Source organism: Lissotriton vulgaris, chromosome 4_1 (assembly GCF_964263255.1).
Source record: "Lissotriton vulgaris chromosome 4_1, aLisVul1.2, whole genome shotgun sequence".
Taxonomy (NCBI): Eukaryota; Metazoa; Chordata; class Amphibia; order Caudata; family Salamandridae; genus Lissotriton; species Lissotriton vulgaris.
Window position 1 is genome coordinate 995,414,230 of NC_141691.1, and position 9,431 is coordinate 995,423,660.

The window sequence follows — 9,431 nt, forward strand, 5'->3', positions numbered from 1 at the left end:
AAAGCTATGCTAAGTTACAGAAACTCCATACTGGAAGCAGATGGCAGACTCATCAATGCTGAAACCTGAGTTAAAATGATGGAATAATGTTTTTTCTCTCTCTTTTTTTAAATCCCATTAGTGCGAGTAAAAAAACTCAGCTGAACAGGCATATCAGAGATTTGTTTTGTTGTTTTGACATAAGCACACAATTATCACGCCATGGTGCACTTCCGCTATCCTCCATAATGATATGCCGTGGCCCATCGACACAATACCAGAATGCACATTGTGCCTGCCATGGTACAGCGTATACAGCAGATAGGTCCAAAATGTGTCAAACACCTCCTGGCCTTACATGCTCGCTTTACTGACAGTCCTGCAGCAGATGAACAGTCCGAGATTCTCGCAGTGCAGGTGAGCTGCCGGAGGGGATCTGAAAGCATGAATTTATTCTACATGACCTTACAAAATGGGTGACATGCTGTCGGTCAGCAATGTAGTGCTTTTCCCCATGCCATCTTATACTTTCTGCTTTACCCCTCGGAGTTGGGCAGGGGGGACTTAGGAACGGCACTGGGGTCTGTGCTGCTCCACCAATCCCTCCACATAAACTGCACTTGAGGGGTGTAGCAAAGTCCAGGTAGGGATACCTAAACCCTCCGCCACTTTGTTGCAGATTCCTGTGCTGTCACTGCTCCCTGGGGCTTAGTAGAGTTACAGAATAATCCAGAGGACTTTAGTGCAGACAGCAACCCCAAGGAAAAGTATAAAGCAGAGTAGCAAACCAGTACACCAGGAATCTCTGTGCAGGGCCCTGGATGAAAGTGACAGTGCTCTCTTATCCCATATGACAGGTGAAAGCGGTACCCAAAGGGCTGGCTACGTATCACTCTGCCTAAGACGAGAGAGACTTTTTATTAGGTCGAGCCTGGGCAGCACATATGCTGCTCTGCGAGGCAATCTGTATTGGGGTATAGACTTGAAGCTCCGCCCACTCTCCACCCACATTTTTCATTGGCGTGTCATTGTCCTCTGTAAACTGTGGCTGTTCATTGGTGATAAGGCTCAGTGGTCCCTACTTAGTACCGCCTTGTCTCATTTGGTAACCTCCCATGGCGACTCCCCGTAACGTGTGTTGTTGCTCGGTAGGCTTTGATTACAGCCTCCGGGCCCTATTTTCTCAAATAGTGTTGTCCTCCCTGCTGTTGCAGGCAGGACACGCTCTCTCCTAACACTTTTTTAAAAAGTGTATTCGCGAAAGTTTAAGCTATTGGCATTGTAAATGACAATGCCTTTTATTTACCTGTTTAAAAAACAGCACATTTACAATGTCACTAGCTCAAACTCTCATAAATACAAGATCTTTGCATTGCAAATGCTTGTTTTTTAAGAAGGGGTAGTGTTCCCTTCCTTTCTCATGGCACCAGGTGGCCTCACGTAATGACTGGGACAAGGAGAAAGTGTGAAGTGGCAATTTCCTTTATGAATGCCCGAAGAAAACGCACAGCTTTGCAGCAGCCGTCCGTACAACGTTGTTGACCTCACAACAGGAACATCCTGTTGCTCTCTGTTTGTTCCCAAACATGCCTAGATACAGATGCCCAAGACAAGGTTGTGGATCTGCCTTTAAAGGCAAAACATTCTCTGATTTTTATTCACGGGCATAAATAACTCTATTATAATGAATCAGTGAGTTCTATAATTATGCATTCAATCTAATATGTAAATGCAAATGAAAACTCTCAATGAAACTACAGTGTTAAGAAATAATTTAAATGGGCTAAAACATAGATGAAATACTAGAGCAGAAAAATTCAAGACCAAGAGAACCATGTAAAGTTCAAGGAAGGGAGAAGAAAGGGGTTGATTTAGCAAATGTGAACCCTCTGAAACCATTAGCCCTAGAATGATGCGGGTAAGTTATTCAGAAATATTGTGTGGTGAAATTCTTTCATCATTACATTAATAACCTGTTTCACATTATATTCCTGAGGGCTGGCAGAGGCAAGAGCTGGTGGAAATTATAAAGAAGACCAAAGCTTCAACTAGACCCTTGTGGGCTGTGTTCCAAGGTGCTAGAGAACTATGGGCCTCAGTTGCAGGTGGGTAGACACAGGAAATCCTCTGGAATTTGCCAATTTTTCTGTCCTCATATTTGGTATAACAACATGGCCTTTATTCCTCTTACAATTGTCTGCCACTTCTGACATCCAGACCCAGTCAATCATCCAACAATATGCCAGATTAACTTTTTTTATAGCAGATTTGCGGTTGCAGATCCATGGTGAACAAACCTTGGCAAAGCCAATAGGTCTGATGCTGGCGGTCAGCCTTTTGACTTTGCTGGTTCTTATTTATTTTCTATATTAAAAAAAAAGATTTGAGAAACGTTATTGCTGGGGAAGCCGGACACTTGTTAAGCTGAACAAGCGGCTTAACACACATATTATTTTGTCTCAAAAGTACACATTGCCGTACTAGACCACAACATACATGGGAACTACCTAAGCTGCGTGTTGATATGCTCCTGCTGCAAGGGGAGAATGCTGTGACAGTAGCACACCAATGTGTGATGAGGATTGGATGAAGCCCCTCTAGGTATATCATACATATAATTCTAATAAAATCAAAAGGTCTTGGCTACCGCCAAACCTAAAAATCAGACACACATGGAAAGGCAGAAAGTAGGTTAATAGGCAGCTCTTGGCTGCAGCCACTCTTAAACGTTTCAAACTAAACACAGACCCGCAGTCTGAAGAGCAGAGGTGTAGTCAGGCTTCAAGTGAAAGACAAGGGCCCTCCGTAATAGCCTCTGAGCATGAACCGTATGCTCTTTCTTTAGGGGCTCTATCACTCACCAACAAGGGTGAAGGCCCTCGACTTTCACCCGCTCCATGTCTTGTAGGGTCAGCTCATTCTATGAACACAACATCCTCAGCCCCTTCTGTAAATCTACCTAACCCAAATCCACCTCTTCAACCGGGGCCTGGAGGAGTCTTTGATCAATCCCACGTTTCCTCAGCAAATACTTTGGATAGCCATCCTTCTTCCTCTTCATTTCTATTGTATGTACTCCAATTGATGCAGAGGACCGTGCATGGAATTCTGGAGACTTTGGTTATGAGGAACTCCAACCAGTTATTACAAACTAACTATTTGAAAGAAGTCAGGTTGGAACTTCAGAAAGCGAGCATGCGTCTGCCATAACTTATTAGGCCAGTAGAGGAAACCCTAGCTGCTGACCAAAAATCAGGACTCAAATATTCAGCATCCCGCATTTCCAGAGAATTCTGAGGATGTAGAGATTGTGCCCAGTGTTAATCAAAAAAAGGTTTTTTACTTATAGCTATGGGATATCGGCCCTAAATTATAAAAGGCCTGCACCTCGTAGGCAGAGAAAACATATAAAGAATGTAAAGAGTATAAAAGGGGAAAAGCTACATGGGCCAGTCAGAGGTTTCTCCTTAACCAGGAAATTACCTCAGGTGAGAATGTCCCTGGGGGAGGACTACCTAATTTATCAACTAAACCCTACCCGGAATAAGCCCTTTAGGTAATAATACTGAGGTGCCTATAGCAAAAATAGTGAAAATTGGTCTAGGGGTGGGTGAGGGCGGGATCACAGAGAAGGTCCGACCTGAATCCATAGGGCCAATCAAAAAACAAAAAAGGGTAAGACAATCTCTCCCAGGTTTAAGGTGAACCTCATTGCTCTGGGGGAGGTGCATGGCTTTGCCATCATATCTGTATCAAAAGGAGGGAGTTAGAGTAGGTGATCAATGGATCAACGGACACGGTTTACCACCCTGGAGGGTGGAAGGTCCAGTTGCAGCTTGTGTCCGTGTCTTGCACTAGGGAAACAAAGGGAGGTCGCTGTACTGTTCCTATGAAAAGTGTGGGAAGTGTTTAGCTGGCATGACCACAGATGTTAGAGTAACATCCTGGGGCATCTATTTTGTTGGATGTAATGGCCTCACACACCCCGAAGGATGTCATGCTTCATCATCGGCGGTTGCTCCTCGTCGGGGAGGCGGTGCAATCCCCGACGGGCACACCTCAAAGAGGGGCTCTTTGGCGGAGATCTTTTTCCAACTGCCTTATGGTGAGGTGGGGGTGTGTGGGCCGGGCTAGGTGTGGTGGTGTGTGGGGTATTAAAATGTAGCAAGGGGTACCGGAATTCAATTTATTCTGGGGGTCCCCTGGCTGCAATTAAAAAGTGGGGTTTAGCTCACTAGGTGTCAGCAGGTTAGGTCGGGTGACCCTAGATGAGGCTAAAGGTGATGTTGGTCGACATGTTTCACGCTGTGGGTCTAGTCACCCGCGATTCATCAGGACCTTTAATAATGTGCAGGGGCAAACATGCTAGTGTCATGTGTGTCTTTTGTTACCTCTGTGGGTACTCCTATGCCTAGACATAGAGGGAAAGAAAAAGGAAAACCATTAAATGCTAATATGCAAGTCAGTAGTTCCAGTCGATGCCAGAGTGTTTATACAGTAAAGCATGCCATTGAAGTTGAAAAAGCATGCCTTGCAACAAAGTCCGTGTGCAAAGTGCGCAGTGAGGAGCACACACAACTGTTGAGCCTGTGAGGAGGTTGGTGATAAAGTGTAGGCTAAAAGCAACAATTAAAACCAGTTTTTTCAAAAAGGATTAAAAAATTTTTTACAGCAGTTTCTGAGGATTGGGCTGCTCCTATAGTGTAAAAAACGAGCAGGTATGTTTTTTATGACACCATTTGTAAATACATGCATTACTAAATAAACCAAACCAAACACACACTGTGCCCCAAAAGGGTAAATAAATAAATGGGAAAACACACATGTCCCACTCACCTAAAGGTTGAGGACTACATGCCACATGAGGGGGCGGCGGGACTAGACAGCAGGGAAGAGCCCAAGGTTTATGCTGGAGATGTAAAGTAACATAGCGCCAGGAATTGGAAAGTGGTTAAGGCTTCAAGCTATCTCCAAACAGAGTAGGGCTTCTGAGGTCAAGGACCTCCACAGTGTCTCCCTTAGTAGGATCCCTGTCTAGTAAGACTCACCTCTATTCTCCTGTGTCCGCGCAGATCGACCTACCCTTCTCCGCCGAGCTCGAGTAGATGTGTGAGCTCGGCGGCCGGGGAAATTTAAAGCGCGTTGACAAGTCGGCGTGTGACGATGCGTCTCCGCCTTCTCTGTAAAGTCACGTGGTTGGGGCGCATATTGTGGCGGCCATCTTATAGTGGTGTTCTCTTGCGTATCACCCTATGTTTGTATCGTGATACATGTAGGTAGTGCCTATTAATTTCATATGGAGGGGGAAAAAAAGTTAATGAAATTCCCCCTTTATTTAGCAAAGACCCGATATCTTTGTAGCGCGTAAGTAGTGGTTTTAGCAAATACGTCCGCTGTTTGGTCAACTGGTTGAGGCGCATATTGCGGCGGCCATTTTGAAGCGGTAATCTATTGTGCATGACCCTGTGTATGCCTCGTAATAAATATAGGTAGTACCTATTAGTTACATATGGACAGGGTAGGGGAGTTCATGAAATACCCCATTTAACTTCAAAAGTCACGTAGCCTTAATCGTGCGTGTGTAGCGGTTTTGCAAAGAACTACTCGCTCTTATGTGTGAAGTGTGGCAGCTACTTGTATGATGGGCACAGAATATGCTCCGGGCATGTGTAAAACTATGTGGTTGTGCATACATAGCGTAGCGCTATGTATTGAAGAGTTTGTTACCATGGGGTGCTTGACATAGCACGTGGGGCATGTGGTTTAGTGTGTGGCGTCGCATTGTATCAAGTGAATGATTGGCAACAGGGACTGATGTTAGAATAATACAGCTGGATCACTGTCAATAATACAGCCCATGTGTAGGGCGAGTGGTGTATGTAAGGGAACGGTAAAGGATCTTGATATCCTATAGCGAATGCCAAGGGATATCCTCGTTGAGGCCCTGTCTGTCTGTGGATAATCGATGGATCCATCTTTGCTCTTTTCGGAACAGGGCATCACTTGGGCAGTTAGGGCTGGCTTCAAGGACCACCCATTTCATGGAGTCTTCATCATGGTTTTGTTCCACAAAATGTTTACACATCTTGGTATGGGTTTTTTTGCAACGAAAGTTGCTCCGGTGTTCGATAATTCTAGTTTTCACTGGACGGGAGGTCATCCCAATGTAGAGTAGATCGCACGGGCACTTGAGCATATAGATGCAATGTGATGTATTACAATTGGTGTGGTGTCTGATCTCCCATTCAAAGGTCTCCGAGAGTTGGATCGTCTTAAGTGTCATGGTGTATCTACAAACACCACACATTCCACAAGGATAGTGGCCCGTTACTGGGGGTAGGTGCCAAAGTGTTTGTTGGGTATCTTTTTTGGTGTTCTTGGGTCTAGTACTGATAAGGATGTCCTTCAAGTTTTTGGATCTTTTGAAGGCGAACCTCGGTTCTTCTAGTGCTAACTCGCCTGTATTGAGGATCCCCCAGTGGCGTCTGATGGTACCCCTAATCTCAGTGGACAAAGGGGTGTATGTTGTTACACATGTGATTGGTTGACTCTCAACCGGGGGTCTCTCTTGTCTCTCTAGAAGTGCTTCCCTGTTGTTATTTCTAGCGCGCTTTCTGGCTTTTAGGACATCGCATCTGGGGTAGCCCCTGTCAAGTAGATTCCTTGATAAGATTTCGGACTCCTTTTTGTAGTCAGATATCTTACTGCAGTTGCGTCTGATTCTCAAGAATTGCCCGAAGGGCAGATTGGTACGCAAGGCCCTTGGATGGTGACTCTTAAAATGTAGAAGACTGTTACGGTCAGTGGGCTTGCGGTACATGGTGGTGCTGAGGTTTCCATCTTCCAGTCTTATTGTTAGATCTAGGAAGGCGATCTCCTTGGGTGAGGAGGTCATCGTAAAGTGTAGATGGGGATTTAGAGAGTTGACCCAAACCAGGAAGGCTTCATGTGACATGGGTGGGCCTTTCCACAGGATCAAAATGTCATCAATGAAGCGTTTCCACAACTTGATGTTATCCTTGAACGGATTGGTCTCATGGTGTATATGTTGCCATTCAAACTTAGCCATATACAGACAGGCCACCGAAGGGGCAAAGGTGCTGCCCATAGATGTCCCCTGGGTCTGATGGTAGTATTTGCCTCTGTATTCAAAGTAATTCTCAGTAAGAGCTAGGGTGGCACACTCCATTATAAAAGTTTGTGGCGTGTTGGAGTTCCAATTTTCATGGCTAAGTCTTTCCTCAATCACCTCTAGAGTGGCCCTCTGTGGAATGTTAGTGTAGAGGGCCTCCACATCTAGGGTGATCAGGAGATCAATCTCTCCCGTGTTCTCAATATTCTCCAGTATGCGTAGTACGTCTGTAGTATCCTGGACGTAGGAGGGAATGCTTTTGACAAGGGGTTGGAGAAAATGATCGCAAAATTGCGAAAGGGGTTCCAAGACTGAGTCAATCCCTGACACGATGGGTCTCCCTGGTACTGGTCTTGTGGCTTTATGTATCTTAGGTAAGATATAAAAATATGGTACCCTTGGATCTTTTTTAACCAGGAATTCAGCCTCCTTCTTGGTGATCCACTGTTCACACTCTGCGCCAGTGACCAAGCTTGTTATCCTCGTTTGTAAGCGTGTGGTAGGGTCACTGACAATGGGGGTGTAGTACCTGTTGTCACTCAGTTGTCTGGTACATTCCAACTCGTAGTCTTTAGTATTCATCAGCACTGTGGCACCCCCTTTGTCTGCCTGTTTGATGGTTATAAGCGGGTCATCCGCCAACGATTTCAATGTGGTCATCTCGTTCCTGGATATGTTACAGTACCCATTTTTCAAATTCAGTTTTGAGATATCCTTGAGCACAGCTTGTTCAAAGGTAAGTACCTCATTTGGCACCATACCGTTATGTGGTGTGAAGGTAGAGGGGTTATGTAGCCCAGAGTCGGTATTGGGATCACACGGCCTTCCTTCAAAGAAGGTTTTCAATCTTATTTTTCTGAAAAAGGATTTCAATTCTCTAGTTTGTTCAAATGGGTCAATCTTAGGTGTGGGGACAAACCCCAGACCTTTTTGTAGGACGTCTTCCTCACTGTGTGTGAGGAGACGGTCAGAAAGATTAACCACAAGGCTTACTGCGGTCCTGACCGGCTCGTACTCTACATGGGCCAGTCAGAGGTTTCTCCTTAACCAGGAAATTACCTCAGGTGAGAATGTCCCTGGGGGAGGACTACCTAATTTATCAACTAAACCCTACCCGGAATAAGCCCTTTAGGTAATAATACTGAGGTGCCTATAGCAAAAATAGTGAAAATTGGTCTAGGGGTGGGTGAGGGCGGGATCACAGAGAAGGTCCGACCTGAATCCATAGGGCCAATCAAAAAACAAAAAAGGGTAAGACAATCTCTCCCAGGTTTAAGGTGAACCTCATTGCTCTGGGGGAGGTGCATGGCTTTGCCATCATATCACCTTGTGAGATTCTGTGTTTTTTTTAAATATACTTTTTATTTTATTGTCGAAACATTGCACCAGGAGCAAAGAAAAACACCAAACATTGAAATCGGAGTCCAACTCCCCTGACTGCCAAATAATAACAGTAAGCATGAACATCCCCCGTCCTCTTCAAACCCCTTCCACCCCCAGATGCCAGTCCACCTTCTGAGATTATTAACCCTCCTCTCTTAGGTCATTCTATTCTTTTTGACAATAACCATAAAGACAAAAAAGCAGAAAAAAATACATTTGTTGAATAGATCAAAACGGCTTCACAGCTTTAAGCAGATGCTTTCATTCCAGGAAATGGCACCCGCAGACCTTGCACATGTAGGCTTCCTGATGGGGTTGAGAGGTAACAAGGCTGGACTTTATCTCCCCCCTAATAGTCGTTATTGTGTGCAGGGCCGAGGCAGATCTTTTAGGCCCTTGTCTGCGGATAGCAACTCAAGCAGAAGTGTCCGTAAAGGATTTGCTAGTAAAGGTAATGCGGGTGTAGAATCACTGTAACAGCCTATCTGCTAGAAAGAGAGACTTCATTACATTCCACTCAGCAACTAATGCAGCCTACCGTACTTTCACCCAAAGTGTCTGTAAATTTACCCCAACGTTTAAATAATAATTTAAGATTCTTATTTTAAATTATCTTTCCCTCCATTGTGGAGGTTGGGGCCAAGGATGAGCCATCATGGTAGCCATGATTTGGCCAAGTGGGGTTTACAGAGCAAGGATAAAGTCTCCTACTTCCTCTCGTTTGTAAATTCGAACCCACATGCCTTTACACGCGTATACAAATGTGCTTATCTGGATGAAATTGTTTATAATCGTCAAATTCCGCTTTTGCAAGAAACATGGTTGCGTTTGAACTCCTCACCGTTATTAGCCTGGGGTATGATCGTGGTAGATTATTAGGTGAGCTAATGACCCTTATCCCCACTAGAAGAGAAACAATCTTTATAGAATAGTTAGA